The sequence below is a fragment of the Xenopus laevis genome, chromosome 9_10S (genome assembly GCF_017654675.1).
Source record: "Xenopus laevis strain J_2021 chromosome 9_10S, Xenopus_laevis_v10.1, whole genome shotgun sequence".
Lineage (NCBI taxonomy): Eukaryota > Metazoa > Chordata > Amphibia > Anura > Pipidae > Xenopus > Xenopus laevis.
The window spans coordinates 97,328,568-97,347,766 of record NC_054388.1 but is presented as its reverse complement, the minus strand read 5'-3'; the positions used below and the strand labels follow the sequence as shown (position 1 = coordinate 97,347,766).

The 19,199-nt window shown below is 40.2% G+C and overlaps 1 pseudogene; it reads right to left on the bottom strand.

The window, feature by feature from the left end:
- Positions 1 to 1,791: 1,791 nt before the first annotated feature.
- LOC108702310 lies at positions 1,792 to 18,861 on the bottom strand (annotated as a pseudogene).
- Positions 18,862 to 19,199: the final 338 nt, after the last annotated feature.

Here is a 19,199-nt window from a genome sequence, read left to right as displayed (position 1 = left end):
GGATTATCCTTCGGTCAAAAAATTGATAGGAAGCCTATGGGGACCTTCCCCGTAGGCTAACATTGGCCCCGGTAGGTTTTAGGTGGCGAACTAGGGGGTCGAAGTTTTTTTAAAGAGACAGTACTTCAACTATCGAATGGTCGAATAGTCGAACGATTTTTAGTTCGATTCGAAGTCGAAGCCCATTCGATGGTCGAAGTAGCCAAAAAAACACTTCAAAATTTGAAGTATTTTTCCTCTATTCCTTCACTCGAGCTAAGTGAATGGGCCCCTTAGTGTTTGTCCCTGTTCCGATTAAATCGTGCTTTTTTTAATAATAAATAAGGTCCAATCGTGGAATCTAGTTTGGACAGACTTTTTTTTATTAAAAATTCAGATTTTTATAAATAAGGCCCTAAGTGTCAAGAAAAAAAAGTTTATCAACCTATATAGTAGGATGGTAACATAGCAAGGAGAAACCTTCACTGGAGAATCATCTTCTTTCTCTATAATGATGTTGTGAACATTATAAGACACAATGGGGCTCATTTATCAACACTGGGCAAATTTGCCCATGGGCAGTTACCCATAGCAACCAATCAGTGAGTAGCTTTTTAAAGCAAGCTGCAAGTAGAACAATGAATGCAGCAATTTGATTGGTTGCCATGGGTTACTGCCCATGGGCAAATTTGCCTAGTGTTGATAAATGACCCCCAGTATTTCTTGTTTATTTGCTGACACTAAACAAATGATGATTAAAGATGATTAGAGACCAGTAAAATACACATTAGTATCCATTTGTATATTTAAAATATAAAAATAGTATATAGATAATGGAAGAGAATCAACTCTTAAAGTGGACCTGTCACCCGGACACAAAAAACTGTATAATAAAAGTTCTTTTCAAATTAAACATGAAATCCAATTTCTATTTTTTATTAAATCATTCTTAGCTGTATTAAGCTCAGCTGTTAATCAAATTCACTTTCCATTCAGCACTTCCTAGATGTTACTGCTCTTCCCAGATTCCCCCAGTTCTCTTCATCGTTTAATTATGTAGCCAGGGCATGAGGATGGACATCAGGTCCCCCATTCTGGTGCACAAACAAGATTCTGAGATGATACAAGACTTGTCTTAATAACAGTGTCCACAAAATGGCTCCTGCCTACTAGTTATAATTATGAATTCACAGACTGAAGGAAACAAGATCCAAATAATGTATATAGTGTAATTAAAGTTCATTTTGCTTGACTGCTGTGATAAAATAGGATTTTGAATAATTTTTTTGGGTGACGGGTCCCCTTTAAAAACAAAGTTCAAAGTGTTCTTTTACCGAAATGAGTGCACACTTGATGTCCATGTTTACTTATTAGTAGTGATACACTAATCGAATATATGTTTTAGCATTCAACAAAAGTATCTGTGTTTGATAGAATTTTTTTTATTACAAAGAAGGGGTCAATCCATGCTGTCCAAAAAGGAAAAAAAATCTAATTCATAATCCAATAATTTAGTGTCAGCATTCTAATTTAAGATAGCGGCAGGCCATAAGTTTACCATTCCTGTAGAATGGTGGACATTTTAGTTGGGACCACAGTTTAGGAACTGCTGCATTATTCCTATAGACATGTATCAGTTTGAAAGGCAAATTAGAATACTTTAAAAAAAAACAACACATTTTGGATATGCTCATTCAAGGATTCTTTTTCAAGTATCGGCATTGAGTAGACCGAAATACTAGGAAGAGGCTAATGTGCCTTTGTTTAACCTTTTTTTTTCTTTTATTACAAAAAGTGCTCAGTGCGCCATATTTATGGATCTTCTTTTAAAAACAGTAGCAGAGAATACACAACCACTGCGACAAATCCAAGGATAAACAGGACACCAACAACAAGACGGCCTACAGCACTTATGTGATCTAGGACAAATAAAACCAGGGAAGCAAATGGCTTTAGAGAGAGCAAAATTGTATTCTAACACAAGCAATTGTGAATTCAATTCTTGCAAGGTTTGAAAATCAGTGGAATTACCTTTATTTTTTGTGGAGGACTCTAGATCCACATTCAGGATAGGGAATGACAGACTCAACATAGAGGATTCTTTATACATGGACAGCTCATCTGAAAAATAATGCAGTAAAGATGAATGGTTTATCAGTCTTGGCACTTGTGGCCAAATCACCATGTATTACCAAACTTATTACAATTGTGTCTGTAAGAGGGTGATGGTAGTCCTCCCTTGAAGGTCTTTCAATCCGTCTCAACTTTTGATACTTGGCATCTTTCTTTATACATATTGTATTTTATTAATTTTGCAGGATTGTTCCCATCTGTGGTTTATTAATTGTTAGAAACATACAGCACTCTAAATACAAGCAACGGTAAATAACAGGAGATAGACAATATACATACCTCTTCTTCTTCTCCCCACAGAACATGTCTTAGAGCATAAAGAGAAATCAGGAGCTAGTTTGCTGCAAATAATTACATAACAGTGAAGGTAGACCTGGCAGAGGTTAGATGGAGATTGTAACTAATTAATTAAAAACACGCTAATTTTTTTTTACTTATGTTGCAGGTCATCTTGCTTGATTAAAGGCTGCATCTCCAGTAAACATCTATCCATGTTGTGTCAAGTGAACACTTACCTCATATTAATAGGAATATGAATATTCAATCAGTTATTTCACCGGTAACATTTTTATATCAGTTGATGATAAATCAGGGTATTATTAATGGTTACATTGTAAGACCTTAGCAAAAGAATCCAATCAACAAAAATATCATAGGATTAGGAAAAGGCAACTATCAAGTACAGTCTGTCTTTTTTAGGTCTGAACTAAATACCAAACTAAGGGGCAACTTCACTAACCGGCGAAAATTCGCCAGCGCTGCCTTTGTGCACATCGCAACACTTCGCCAGGCGAAAATTCGCCTGGGCAACGCTAATTCACGAAGATCCGAAGTTGCGAACAGGGTACCAAACGCTGGCAAAATTACGCCAGCGAAATTACGCTCAGCAGTTCGATTGCGTTGGATAATTAGCGTACGGCGTGCAGTTAAAGTACAATGACCGTGCATGTTGAAGGCCAAGGAACCTTAATAAAATTATATAACGTTGTTATAATGCCCTACACATGTGCCCACAGTATAGTTTAGGTGCCATATGTTAGCAAATGTAGGGGGGAGGAGGGTACCCCCAAAAAAAATTACGATATTTTTCAGTCTATCACCCTTTAAATAGGAAAAATGACAACTTTTTTTGGAGGAACTCCTATCTACTCTATTGCACTTCGCCTGGTCTGAGATGGCCAAGTCTGGTGATAGAGATAACGGTCAGTAGAATCAAAAACGTAGTGATTTGCCATCTGGCTAGGCTGGCAGGTCCCATCCCTCAGCTTCACAGTTGTCAAGCAAGTTCAGTTCAGGTTTTGTAATAGTTGAAATGACTTCAATAAGTGTGCATGCTGAAACTAAAACTGCTATGTTTAGGGTGAAGGTATTTTTAGTAATACCATTTTGACCTCGTGTAAGACAAAACTCAGTAAAGGAAAACCTTTAGAAATAGTCAGGCAATTTATTCATACATAATACAACATAACAGTTTTGTCTGGGTAAGCTGTTGGAGTAACACACAGAATGTCAGCCAAGGACTTACCAAAGACACACCTCTTGGTCCAGGCGTTATATAGCTTTCAGAAGGCATTTACAGTAATTGTGACAAGGGGTTCACGGAAATACCATACATGGTCCGGCGAGGAGACTTACTGGCATATATTTGTACATTCCTGTAAGATGTGCAGTTTTGCAACATAAGAGATTTCTGGTTCCAACTGTCCACAGCCTCGTAAACATCTGTTGGCTAAACATAGCCATTGTGGTACAGACAACTATTGAGCAACACTTCTGCAAAAGGGCATAAGAGACATGCTGACACTATGCTGACACTCTGGAATCTAAGTAACAGAGTGGGGATCATTTATTTGTATGGCCTAGTATAAACTATATGAGTGACCATTGTCCACAGTAGACCATTTAGCCCTTTTTAGTCCATCCTGCCTTGGGCCCTATAGCGTTATGGCGTCATAGAGGGTGGGGGTGACAACTATCAACCCTCTGACACTAGCCATTCGTCCGTCTTAGGAATTAGACCGTTCCAGACATCAAATTTCACTGACAAGGGTGATGGCTATTAAAGTTGACCTGTCACCCTAAAAAATATTCCCACATTTTTTCTATTGCATTTTTCAAGCAAAATAAACACATATTCTATATTCAGTAGAGTGCTTGTTAACAGGGTCGGACTGGGGGGCCCGGGGCCCACCGGGACTGCTGTCCAGGGGCCCCCCTCCGGCCCCCGCCCCCCTACTAAAATGCGTCGGCCCAGCAACACCGCTGCTCGGTGCGTATGCGTAACAGCGCCGTTCGGCGCACATGATCACCGGCACGCATTTTTGCAATTGAAAATATCTAGAGAAGGGTTCTGGCCTGGCGGGGGCCCACGAGGGTCGGGGCCCACTGGGTTTTTTCCCGGTTTCCCGCCGGGCCAGTCCGACACTGCTTGTTAACTTACATTGAATACAGTAAGGCCAAATGCACTGTAGGAAGCCTGAACTGTTAAATAATAAGGATCACTTTAAAACTGGTACCCCCTTTGCCTGGCCTTGCTCATGCCGAGTAACGAAATCTGCCCTTTGAATTTAACTTTAAGGTTCCAAAAAGAAGGAGCTGCAACTGGCATCTGTAAATATACAGGAATAGTCATGACAGCACTAATTCCTACATTTAGGAATATGGTCTTAAGCAGATAGTGAAATATTGAAGAGTTGAAATGCTCATCACAATCCTTCCCTACACAAAGTGAAGCATTCTCTCCTTAAATGAGCTGTACCCTGACCACTGAAGTTTGTGGAGCAGTTCAATAGCTAAATAAGGTACAGGTACGGGACCTGTTATCCAGAATGCTCAGACCTGGGGCTTTCCGAATAATGGATCTTTCCGTAATTTGAATCTTCATACCTTAATTCTACTAGAAAATCATGTAAGCATTAAATAAACCCAATAGACTTCTTTTGCTTCCAGTAAGGATTAATTATATATTAGTTTGGATCAAGTGCGAGGTACTGTTTATTCTTTGTAATTTGACAAAATTCGTATTATTTGGATAAAATGGAGTCTATGGGAGACGGCCTTTCTGTAATTTGCCACTTTCTGGATAACGAGTTTCCAGGTAACGGATCCCATACCTGTACATTGATTCAGAGATCTGGTTTTAATGCTTTTTTTGACAACTGTGCCTTGGCCACCAAACAGACTGTAAACTCCAAAGGCGGGAATCTGTTTAGCATGAAGTGATCTACGCATGGTGCTTCATCCAGGGTGAAGAGATACAAATAGAAAACCAGGCACCATCACAGGATTTGCAAAATAGTAAAAAGCAACTCTAAACAACATTAATACATGTTGGCCTACATGGGACCGGCAATCTGAATGTTTGGTCCAGATCAAAATTGCATTAAAAACTAATTTCCTCTTTTGCAAAAGCTGAGTGTGCTCAGTGTTTTCCTGGTAATCTATTTATCCCCCCGAGGGTCAAATGCTAGTCTTCATCTAAAATTGCATGTGAAGGACCCTCCTTTATTCATTGATATATGTTTTGTTGCACACAAACTGAAAGACTAACAAGCACAATTATTCAAACCTACAAAGAAGATGAGTTGCACACAAGCGTCGTGCTTTCTAATGCCTTTACAGTAAAATACAACAGAAAATCAACCACGGTATTTCATTGTACCTGATTTGTCAAGTCTACTTGTTCCCTCCTGCAAGCTAAAGGTACCATATGTCACAATAATTATTATATTATTATATTATATGTCTAATAATAGAGATCTGCGTGTGCAAAGCCCAAACTGTGCATTCATCAGTTCTGCACTATCCCACTAAGTGGTTTTGTTGAACCTAGCACTCATAAAGGGGCTCTAACCCCCCCCCCCCCAAAAAAAGAAAACTGATGTAAAATTTCTGAGACTGCTTTTCTCAGCACTCTTGCAATTCACACAAATGATTGTTTTTAGTGGTTACAATTAAAACTGCTAAAAGCAGACTTTTTGCTCAGCAACCTAAGGAATAACCAAATGCAGAAGGGCATAAAAACTCTAAAGGCAGTTAGGGTTTTTTTAAAGGAGCTTTTGAGATGAAGCCTGTTTAGCTATATAAAAATGTCTAAAACTGCTAATATATCATAAGCCACTTAAAATAGAAAAGTAATGTCATTTACAAAAGTGCTCAGAAAACCACTATGAATAAATTTACACTTTTTTGGGGGTTTAGACCCCCTTTAATATATTGAATGGGGCTCAAAAAGCTCCCTATGTGCAAGGGAGCCTTTAATGAAGCACAACAGTCTAGGGATTAGCACTTTGCTATAAAATACAGCTTATTGTGCACCAGAGCCGGGCACCTTGCCCATTTCCGCATGCACTTGTTTGCGCGGTGATGTCACATTGGGGGCATCAGAGCACCCAGATACAATGTGCAGCAGGAGGAAGAGGGCCTGGACTAGGGGTAAGCGAATTGAAGAGGTATGTATCCGTCGCCCACTAGGCCCGTCCCTCTTCTGTCTACCCCTAGTTCCAGCCCTGTTGTGCACCAACTGAATAACATCGAAAGAGCACCCATGGCACACCCAAGTGACACTCATGTGCAATGTCAATGCATTGTACGTGCATTGCAAAGATTCCAGAATTCATGGAAAAAACAAGTGCACAGGTATTGCAATGCAGTGGTATTTTTATGGTCGGTCTAAAGCCATTCGATTTGTTCTCACTCTTAAAGTCAAGGCTAGAGGATCTGCAATAACAAACACTTTTGCAGATCTCTACTCTGGAATTGAAGTGGTTTTTGGTTGGTAGAATAATCATCCACACAGCGGTGCAAACAAACTGCAAGGTGAAGAGCAAAGAAACAAAGCAGATAAATTAACATACAAACTATAGACAACCATTACAATAGCTATATACATATATTATATAGAGATAATCATTCGAATATTTCCTGCTGACCTAGGAACTATATGCTGTAGCATGTTCATAAGGGGTAAGGCAGAGCTGAACAACCATATCACATGTTTGTGAAATATACCGTCACCTGTCAGGTTATTTTGACTAGAGCCCAATAACAAATTGGTCTCCATACATAGTACAGGTATGGGACCCATTATCCAGAATGCTTGGCACCTGGGGTTTTCCATAACAGATCTTTTTGTAGTTTATGGATCTTCATTTCTTAAGTCTACTAGAAAATCATATAAGCATTAAATAAACCCAATAGGCTGGTTTTGCCTCCAATAAGGATTAATTATATTTTATTTTTGATCAAGTACAAGTTCTGTTTTATTCTTAAAGAGAAAGAGATCATTTAGTAAAATTTGGATTATTTGGATAAAATGGAGTCTATGGGAGAACGCCTTTCCAAAATTCAGAGCTTTCTAGATAACAGATTTCCAGATAACTGATCCCATTCCTGCTACTTATGTAAATATCCTTTGGTCAGTGGCGTAACTATCAGGGGTGCAAACGGTGCGACCGCACCGGGGTCCCTGGCCCCTGCACCCCTGAAGGGGCCCATGTCCTGGGAAGAAAATAAACAGCCAAAAGAAGTTGTTGTTTTTTTTTTAAATCGTCTTAACTGCCTTGCAGCTAAGGGGTGCGGGTTGGAGCTAGTACGCGCATTCGCTTACGTGCGCTGCATATCATCAACTACCCGACATCCAATGGTAGTCAGGGAAATAGGCGCTGCTAGTTTAAGTTGATGCGTCCAGGTCAGGACTCGGCTGACAGGCAGGATCGTGGAGGGTGAGATTCCTGTACTCCACAGCAGTCAGCAGCAGCCAGGACAAGCTAGTTTGCAATCGTTTCCCCCCACCAATGTTACCTGACACGCACAAAGTTTTTTTTTGAGCGCACACAGCAGTTAATGCTGGTCTTGCTCCGATCTCTCTTGCTTCTGCTCTTCCGGTGTCCAGGCTGCAGGGGGGAGAGCAAGAACAGCAAGAGAGCCGAGTGCCGAATCAATCAAATGACAGACTTTCTGCCCCTGACTGATCTGAATTTCCAGCCCTCACAGACTCCTTTTCATGAAGGAGGGAAAAAATTATTTTTGAAGATGGGCTCTCGACTTGCTGAAGGCAATTCGGTGGCTCAGTGGCTGGCTAGTGGCTACTTTTCAGATCCCCCCACCCCCCACTGTCTCAGGCCTCAGCACAATTGTTGTTAACTGCCTGGTAAGGACTTTGTTTGTAGGGATCTGACTAGTTCCACTCTGTTTCCCATAGTCACAACATTAACTCTTTCCTTGCTGTCATTAGTAAATTCAGCAGAAACTGCCCCCTAGTTTGCTCATAGTCTGTATGGAGAGATCCCATACAACTATGGCAGCATAGGTATTCCCCTGTACTAAGCACAATTCAGCAGAAACAGTCCCTAAGTTTGCTCATAGTCTGTACAGAGAGATCCCATAAAACTATGGCATCATAGGTATTCCCCTGTACTAAGCACAATTCAGCAGGAACAGCCCCTAAGTTTGCTCATAGTCTGTACGGAGAGATCCCATAAAACTATGGCAGCATAGGTATTCCCTGTACTAAGCACAATTCAGCAGGAACAGCCTCTAAGTTTGCTCATAGTCTGTACAGAGAGATCCCATAAGTGAATGACAGCATTGGCATTCCCCTGTGCTACTGTATTTATCATACAGAATCCACTCTATGTTTACATATACTATGAATTTGTACATGTTCTGTCTGTCCAGTTGAAGTCAATAAACATTAACATTAGTGTTAATGTCTCTTGTTTCCATGATTTGTTATCACTGTGGTCTGCGCCAGATTATTTTCACATACTATTACAGAGTTATAAAAATTCAATTTTAGTTGTGTTATACTTTGCCATAAAAAAGTATACCAGGTTCAGTAATTAATTGTTCAGTAATTGTTGTTACCTGCGCACAACATGGGTGCGGGGGGGCCCAGTTGCAAATTTTTGTACCGGAGCCCTTAGGTGTATAGTTACGCCACTGCCTTTGGTAGTATAGAAACAGCTGAACCCATATCAAGCATCAGGTTAATGGAGTGTCCCTTGTCAGCAGAAGCAGTACTGACACTGACAGTGCATATAAACTTGTCTGGAATAAATTTACCAGCTTTATCCACACTTAATACTGTGACATTTGTAGTAGTGACTTCATGAACATCTTTAGCAGAACTACGACAGATCTTAGCAAAATGTCCTACTTTTGTGCATTTGCGGCACCGTTTAGCTTTTGCAGGACATGTAACATGATTTGCAGTGTGTTGTGTTGAACCACAGTGAAAGCAGTATTTTCTATTTGTATTTGCTGCACGGTTTTGCAGTGTAGGTGAATCCCTTTCCTTAGCACTGTATTTTGCCTGTGACTGTGCATTATAAGGCCATGGTGCTGAATTCACAATCTGTACATTCCCAGCAGTTCCCTGACTGAGAGTTTTAGCCTCTGACGCTGCTGTTTCAATTAGGCTAGCAACTGTAATAGCCTTTGCAAGGGTTAAATCCTGCTCTAGGAGCAGTCTCTGTCTAATGCGAGGTGAGTTTGTTTTTTCCACTATTTGGTCTCTTAGCATTTCATCTGTTAGATTCCCAAACTCACAGGTAATAACCAGCTCTCTCAAAGCTGCTACAAATTGTTCTGTGGATTCACCATTACGTTGTCCACTTTGGCGAAATTTATATCTTTCAGCAACCACATTTACTCTTGGCACAAAAAAGTTCTTTATAGCAGTAAGAGCAGTTTCATAAGTATCATCAGGTAATGGTAATGTATAGAATATACGCTGACCCTCTGCTCCCAGGCAGTGAATAAGTAAAGCACGCTTTCTAGCAGCAGAAATCTCCCCTTGGTCAGCAGCAATAATGTAGTTTTCAAACATACGGATCCAAGCAGTAAAAGGTATGGTAGGCTCACCAGGATTTGGAAGAAAAGGTGCAGGCTGCTGCAGAGGTAGAAGAGCCATCCTTGTCGCCATTTGTTATGTTTTGGGTAGCCGAGGATGAGTAGAGTATAACAGTGCTTTATTAGCAGAGTCATGCAGGCATTACACAACAGTAACTTCCACTTTTACTTTCAAGCTGTCAGGAAGTATGCACAGTATAAGTATGAGCACAGTGACATCTACAGGCCATTTGTATATACACCACAACCTAAATAAAGCTTAACATGCCAGAGCATGGTTTTCCAAATGCTCATTAGGAAGAACCTGGACAGCTTGTATGTTTGGTTGTGTTCGTTTAAACACAGCATGGGAGTATACAATTGCGCTATAGCCAAATGGTGAACTTAAAATATTCACATGAAGAATACAAATGTTGGAGTTACCTCGTCATCAAAAGAGTTTGTGGGATTCTTACCTGAATAAAAAAAAATGCAGTTAGTTTCCATGAACAGAAGCTATATAAAGAGAAGACTTACTGTCATGGAGTCATTTGTACAGATCGCTACTGATCCTCCTGGTTCATCTGCCTGAAGACCATCACAGCTAATTCTGTAGGGAAGATTTCTCTGTCCCATTGAGCTCATAGAGATTGCAATTTGAATGATGTGCCTTCCTGTCTAGAGCCAAACAACTCATTATTGTAGTAGGGATCAGAAAACCCACCAATTATTGATATTTAATAGGCATTATGCCATAAAAATACATCTACCTCTAGTTCCCTCAGCAAGTTATCTGTCAGTTTCCCTTGCTATAAATTAAATGTTTACCTTCAGAGCGAAATACATAAATATATTATAAGGTTTATTAGTAACAGTGAAGGTCATAACAAAGATTATTTGTACCATATTACCATAAAAGCAGATCAGTAGAGGGTCATACACGACAATTATGTAACAGAAAAGAAATACAAAGGATGAATATTGTTGCACCCAATAAGCACTACACTGTCTAGGGGTTGTTCACCTTTGAGTTAACTGTTGTACGATGTAGAGAGTGATACTCTGAGACAATTTGCAATTGGTTTTCATTTTTTATTATTTGTGGTTTTTGAGTTATTTGGCTTTTTATTTAGCAGCTCTCCAGTTCCGGTTGCTAGGGTCCGATTTACTCTAGCGACCATGCATTGATTTGAATAAAAGGCTGGAATATGAATAGGGGAGGGCCAGAATAGAAAGATGAGTAATAAAAAGTTGCAATAACAATGAATATGTAACCTTAAATAGCATTGGTTTTTAGATGGGCTCAGTGACCTTCATTTGAAAACTGGAAAGAAGAAAAAGGCAAATCATTAAAATATTATATAAAATAAATAATGAAGACCCATTGAAAAGTGGCCATTCTATAACATACTAAAAATTTACTTAAAGGACAAGGAAAGTGTAAAATAGAATAAGGCTAGAAATGCTATATTTTGTATTCTAAATATAAACATGAACTTACTGCACCACAAGCCTAATCCAACAAATAATTTATGCTTTCAAAGTTGGCTACAGGGGGTCACCATCTTGTAACTTTGTTAAACATCTTTGCAAGACTAAGACTTTGCACATGCTCAGTGTGGCCTGGGCTGCTTAGGGATCATCATAAACAAAGCTGCTTGAGTTCTGCATGGCTGGGAAGTAAGGCGAGGGCTCCCCCTGCTGTTCATAAGTATGATTGTTTCCAGAGCAGTTAGGGACCGTCTGACAATTCCTATCCACAGCAGTAAATGAAGGGAGAATTTCACTGCATACAGTCAGGTTTCTTATAAAAACGGTACACATTTTTTAATTGAAGTATATTAAATTTCAATGCAAACTAATCTCATTAAGCCTGTAGCATCTGCCGGGGTCCTCAGCCAATGAGCCTCAGTGGCAGCGCCAAATAGGTTGCCAGGAGCTGCAAACAGCCGCTCCTGGTATCTTTAAGAGCCAATTTTCAGTTTTTTTAACCGGAAATTCGGCTTTACTAGAGCAAGAGTGCAATTGTGCTCTCTCTCTCTCTCTGCACTAATGTTGTGGCTTCCCCCAGTTTCATCATAAATGGTTCTGGGCATCTGTCATGATATCACTCCACTTAGCACATGAATATGAAATATGGAATTTAGTTCCGGGGACAAGGAAGTCAGGGGGTAAAGCAGGCTGGACAGATCTGTGTCTGTGTGCTGATTGCAAAAGATATAAAGCCAAAATAATACATGGTGCCAGAAGTGTGGCTGCAGAGGAAACATAAAAGAAGGATAATCTCAAATCACCTGCAGGTCTGGAGACTCTACAAGGAAATCTATTAGTCTTCTCTTTTTATATGTGGCAGGGGAAGATGCGCTGGAAGTATATAATACATTCACATTCGCCACAGAAGATGATAAATGGGATTTGCAGACAATTATGAAGACATTTGAGGAACACTGCAATCCAAAAAAGAATATCACATATGAGAGATACAGGTTTTTTTACATGTGTGCAGGAAGAAATGTCCATTCTTCAGTATGTGACTGAACTAAAAAAATAAAGCAAAGTCTTGTGAGTTTGGACAGTTGCAGGAATCTCCTATCAGATAAAGGGGCAAATTCAATAACCTCCGAAAATTCACCAGCGACAGTTTCACTCGCGCAACACTTCAGTAGGCGTAGATTCGCCAGGACAACGCTAATTCACTAAAATCCGAAGTTACGTCCAGGGCGCCGAACGCTGGCGAAGTTGAGCTAGTGTTACTGCACCAAGCAAAGCGAATTTGCTTTAGCGTTGCCTAATTTGCATACGGCGGGAAGTTAACTTTCAATGGACATATATGTTGCATCAAATACATTATACTACACAAGCCCAGGAAACATTAATAGAATAAAATAAAGTTGTTATATTGCCCTACACATGAGCCCAGTGTATAGTTTATGTGTCATATGTTAGGAAATGTATGGGGGGAGCCGGTTACTTCAAAAAAATTTACGCTCTTTTGCAACTATCACCCTGAAAAATGGTAAAAACGCCAGCGTTTTTTGGGACTTGCGATTCGCCTGGTCTGAGGTGGTGAAGGCAAGTCTGGCGCAAGAGGTAACATTCAGTAAAATGCGCAAGTTAGTGAATTAGCATAGTTACATAGCGCAACTTCGTCTGGCGTAAGGGTGCCAAGTAGCGCTAGAGTAGGTCCACTTTGCTAGCGAATTTACGCCAGCACCCCGTTAGTAAATAGGCTAAGTAACGAAATGACGTCACGCTGGCGAATTTGCGCTAGCGTTAGGTGCTTTGCTCTTTAGTGAATTTGCCCCTTTCTCTAGCGATGTTACGCCTGGCCCTGCACCCATTAATAAATTGGGGAAAGTTCCAAAATTACGTCAAGCTGGCGAATTTTCGCCTGAGTTATTCACTTCGCCCTTTAGTAAATTTGCCCCCAAAGACTTGTATGTGGCATTACATCCGATAACAGGAGAAAGAGAGAGAAAAAAATTGATCTGAGTCTGGATAAAGCAGTTCAGTAGCAATGAGCAAAATTTTTCACCACAAACCGTGTGTCTTTTTTCAACCAAACTTACTATGTTACTATGTTTCATGTCAAAAAAATGTGTCGATCATAGACTTCAATGCATTTGGAGTTATCTGTGGCAGCAGAAACCACAAAAGTGCAGTTAAAATCTATGCATGTAGATAAGAATACACAGGCCTTTATGCAGGAGAGCAAACATTTGGAGCAACTTGCACAGTAGCGAGTACACTGAAAAGGACCTAAAATCCAGTACAAGTTCCATTGTAAAAGATGTGGCACTGAACTTTTAACACAGAATTGCCCAGTTTATGGTAAAGTGTGTAACAACTGTAAGAAACTAAATCATTGATAAATTGTGCAGATGTAAGAAAGTGCATGCTGTAGAGCAGTGATCCCCCGAACACTGGCTCATGAGGAACATGTTGTTCCCCAACCCCTTGGATGTTGCTCCCAGTGGCCTCAAAGCAGCTGCTCATTTTTAAATTCCAGTTTTAGTTGCATAAAACCACATGTACTGCCAAATAGAGCCTCCTGTAGGCTGCCAGTCCATATAGGGGTTACCATTAGCCAATCACAGCCCTTATTTGGCATCATCATCATCATCATTTATTTATATAGCGCTGTCAAGATACGCAGTGCTTTATTCCCTGGGGAATGTTTTCATGCTTCTGTTGCTCCCCTCTTTTTACATTTGAATGTGGCTCACAGTCAGATATAAAAAGTTGGGGACCCCTGCTGTAGAGGATGAGGATACAGAGCAGCACTTCAAGTACACGCTCCTAGAAAAAGCCCAGTCATGTTAAAGGACAAGTTAAAGGCAGAACTGAATAGAATGGAGAAACTGAATGTAATTGTAAGAATTGCAGAGCAACAAAGCGGGTGAATCCATTAGCAATTGTATAAAATAGTTTGGTAGCTTGTGTTTGGATTGCAGGGGCTTGAACACAGCTATAATGAGAGAACATTATTAGCATCCCACGGTTGTAAAAATCACACAAACTCCACAAAGCAAAATACTTTTCAGTTCTGGGTTTTGACAAATACAGCTAGAGGTCAATAGCTCATGTTTGTGTACATTTAACAAGTTCATGAAGAAGTCAATGGCAGAGGTCCAGTGACCCATTTGAAGATGTTAATAGCCTTCCACATTCAATTTTTTTTTTCTGACAATCTGGCAATGCATGTACTGAGCATTAGTGATGTGCAGGTCAAAAAAATGTTCTACCTAACCCTAATCTACCCTCATTCAACCATGGTTTGCCTAATGATTTATATAGCTATAGGAAACTCAAGATAAGGAACTGAAGAACAAACACAGAAATAATGCTAAAATGCATTTTATATACTAATGTCATCAGATAGGGCATTAGAGGTTAATTAGAAAAACAGTAGACACTTTTGGCAGCCAACAAAGGGGGCCTTGGTAGGATGGAGAAGGAAATAAGTGTTGGACTGGGGGAACGTGTGGTCTACCACATGCCTGAAATGGACAGCCGGAACCACCCTGTGGCTTTTGAGTCAACCCATGCACGGCAAGACCTGGATGCAGTCCTTTCCTGATGGGTCTTGTTCTGCTGAAAATCCCATCAAATTGGGTGGCAAAGTCCTGCAGACATCTATTCACTTGGGATGCTCACCATATAGACAGTATATCTATAGCCAGATTCTACCAGAGTGTTTATCCCATCCACTTTCATAGCAAACACTTTCCCAGGCCAAAGTGCAGTTTATATAAATGAGCCTTTTACTGTAGATAATAATCCTGATCTTTGCGTTGAGAGATCTGCAGGAGTATATATCTTGAGATGAAGGCCATTTATTCAGCACATAATCAGAATTAAAGTAAATCACCCCCCCCCCCAATTATATGGCCATTGTTTTCCATTCTGAGCAAATACATTATTCTGAGGACAATATTCCATTAATGAATCAAAAAAAATTATTTGCCCCCTTTTACTTTCCCAGGCATTGTCAGAACTAATCATAGTTATCACCGGAGATAAGATTAAATATTTTACTTCTCACCTAACATGACAAGAGGTCTATTAATCTAAATGAGTCCATTTCCAGAAAATGTAAGATCGGAATCCCTGAGATCATACGAACAATGACTGGCTTGAAGAAATATTTGCTTGAGTGCACACATCCACTGCTGGCTGCAGCTGCAGGACCTTTCATTGAACAAAACTAGAAGTTCCTACCTGATATTCAGTGCATTTTTATGGAACAGTTAGGGGCACATTTACTAAGCTTGAGTGGATTAGAATGAAAAACTACTTTGAATTTCGAATTTTTTTTGGCTACTTCGACCTTCGACTACGCCTTTGAATTGAACGATTCGAACTAAAAATCGTTCGACTATTCGACCATTCGATAGTCGAAGTACTGTCTCTTTAAAAAAAACTTCAAACTTCGCCACCTAAAACCTACCGAGCACCAATGTTAGCCTATGGGGAAGGTCCCCATAAGCTTTCTAAGCTTTTTTTGATCAAAGGAAATTCCTTCGATTGATGGATTAAAATACTTCGAATAGTACGATTCGAAGGATTTAATCGTTCGATCAAACGATTTTTCCTTCGATCGAAGCATATTTTTCGATATTCGAAGTCGAAGGATTTTACTTCGAGGGTTGAATATCGAGGGTTAATTAACCCCGATATTCGACCAATAGTAAATATGCACCTTAGAATTTTACCATCCACATAATGACCACAGTCTAATATCGGAATACCAGCTGAATCTGTTAGGGAAGCACATAATTACCGATTATAAACTATACTATTTGAACACAATTTACACAATTTTAATTGCCTGAAGTGAGGATTTATTGGCATTTTAACTGCATAAAAAGGGGGAAAAATTAAATATTTGCTTATTCATTCTGCCCAAAGCGCAGTGGTCAGCCCCAAGGTGCTCTCAGACCATCTAGCTGCAGAAAGGTCAGCACTAATTACATCATTTCAAGAAACAGTTTTTCTTACCTACAATATGAAGTTTCATTCAAATGAAGCCCTTTGGGCTTTCTTACAAGTATTTTATCATTAAGGCAAGTAACTGACCCTGGAATAAATAAAAAGTTCCATTTACTCAAGAAGGTAAAGATTCCAGCAGAAACAAATGAACTGCCAGTAATATACTATTCTTGAATGTGTTGCTTGCAGTGAAATGCATAAAAGACAGACTTGTAATAAGATGCCCGCATCTATCACTGCGACAAAAATCCTACCCATAACCTACCCTAACCGGCAGGTACCCAACCCGCTGCAGGACTCTAACGCAAGCTCAAGGTCTAGTAAACCACAGCAACCAATCAGATATTCACTTTTAAACAGCTGGCCAGTAAATGCCTGATGGTTGCTATCAGGGCTGGAACTAGGGGTAGGCAGAGTAGGCACGTGCCTAGGGCGCAAATTTGGGGAGGCGCCAGGCACGTACCTGCTCTGTCGCCTACCCCATGTCCGGTCCCCTCTCTCCCGGACTAAGTGTGGCGTTTTAGCATCTACTTGCGCTACCGCGCATGCGCGTACACCAATTTGCGCATGTGCGCACTCAGCCGGCGCTGTGCCTGGGCAGGTAACCCTAGGGCGCCTGCCTGGTCTGGCCTGGCTCTGGTTGCTATGGGTTACTAGACCAGTAGAAAGGTTTCACCTCCTATTACATTTCTCCAATTCTGGCCAGTTTCTGGTGGATGTGCAGATATATAATCCTTGGGATGAATCCATTGCTAATAACTTGGTGTATATATGCTAAACATAGAACAAAGATCAAATTAGTCCAATTACAAGTTAAGACATAACACTGCTTAGAAACACTGCTGGTAATGATTCTCACTCAATATTCAGTCTATAGTATGCTGTGTTTACTACCAGAACATGTGCATTCTTTTGTCCTGTTGACTGTTTACAGCCGTTTCACTACAGGAGACAAGTAGCAATTATGCAGTGCAGAAAAGCAAGTGTTCAGATTACATTGTAATGGATGCGGAACGCACGTCATCATCACTATGGAATAATGAGATGCAGAATGCCATTTTAAATGACATTTCAAGTACACAAAGGCCATGGTTGCTAGAGTTATTTGGGCCCTAGCAACCAGATTGCTGAAACTGCAAACTAGAGAGCTGCTGAATATAAAGTAAAAAAGCAAAAAAACACAAATAATAAAAAAATAAAATCAATGCAATGATAGTACTGAGAAACGTACTCTTGTAACCTGTAGGTATGGTTCCACCTGTACCAGTCTTTTGTTCTAGAACATATCAGGCTTGACTCTAGTCCCCCTAAATAGGTAACTGATGAGGCACTTTCTCTCAGTGGGTCTGGGGTACTGATCTTGATTTCTTTATGTCTGCATGGAGAAAAGCGATGACAGATGCCCGCCAGAGTCAGCAGGACAATAGGCACATGGGATACACACCTACATCTAAATATTCCTAGAATCTTTCAGATAAAAACTCTACTGAGTAAAGTGCTTGCATACAGTATTTAGTAATTACTCTCTGCAAAGTTCTTTGTTTGTTTGTTTTTTTAAATAACTTTAGCAAAATACATCATTTAAAGGTAAGCTGTGTCTTTAATATCCAGTAATACATCCTTAAAGAAGAAATTACACATCACATCCTGATTATTTTAGCTTTTGCGATACGTGCCATTAACACATGTGTAAAGGTGACATTATAAAGTAGGGATGCACCGAATCCACTTTTTTGGATTCAGCCGAACCCTCGAATCCTTCGCGAAAGATTCGGCCAAATACCGAACCGAAATCCGAACCCTAATTTGCATATGCAAATTATGGGTGGGAAGGGGAAAATATTTTTTACTTCCTTGTTTTCTGACAAAAAGTCATGCAATTTCCCTCCCCACACCTAATTTGCATATGCAAATTAGGATTCGGTTCGGCCGGGCAGAAGGATTCGGCCAAATCCGAATCCTGCTGAAAAAGGCCGAATCCTGGATTCGGTGCATCCCTATTATAAAGACATTACTTATTTTGGAACGGTTGTTTAAGACAACAGATTGATAGAATTGGTCCTCCATGATGATGTGCTACTGACTGCTAAGCAGCACAAGCCTAAATTAATTGCTAAATATCCAAGATCTCTAATATTAAATTGAGAGACAGCAACCCTTATCTGCTGTAAATTATATATATACACATATATATGTAGAATTCAATCTCTGCATACTTTGGCCAACCTCAATAATAAATAAATACATAGTTACCTAGAAAATAAAGGGTTTCCATAGCCTCATATAGTGAAACCAGAAAGCAAGCAAAATTGAAAAAGGCTTTAGTGAAAGGTTTTATATGGCAAGGCACTTAGAGGGAAATAACATTTACCAGTCATTAGTGAAGTATTCAGGTACATGCACGGGGAACTTAGAGCACCCCATTAGCGTATGGTGCACACAGGGAGTATAGGGAAGGCAGAGTATGGCACAAACAAGGAGCATGGGGCAGGCAGAGTATGACACACACAAGGGTCATAGGACAGGCAGAGTATGACACACACAGGGAGCATGGGACAGGCAGAGTATGACACACACAAGGGTCATAGGACAGGCAGAGTATGACACACACAAGGGTCATAGGACAGGCAGAGTATGACACACACAGGGAGCATGGGACAGGCAGAGTATGACACACACAAGGGTCATAGGACAGGCAGAGTATGACACACACAAAGGTCATAGGACAGGCAAAGTATAGCACACACAAGGGGCATAGGACA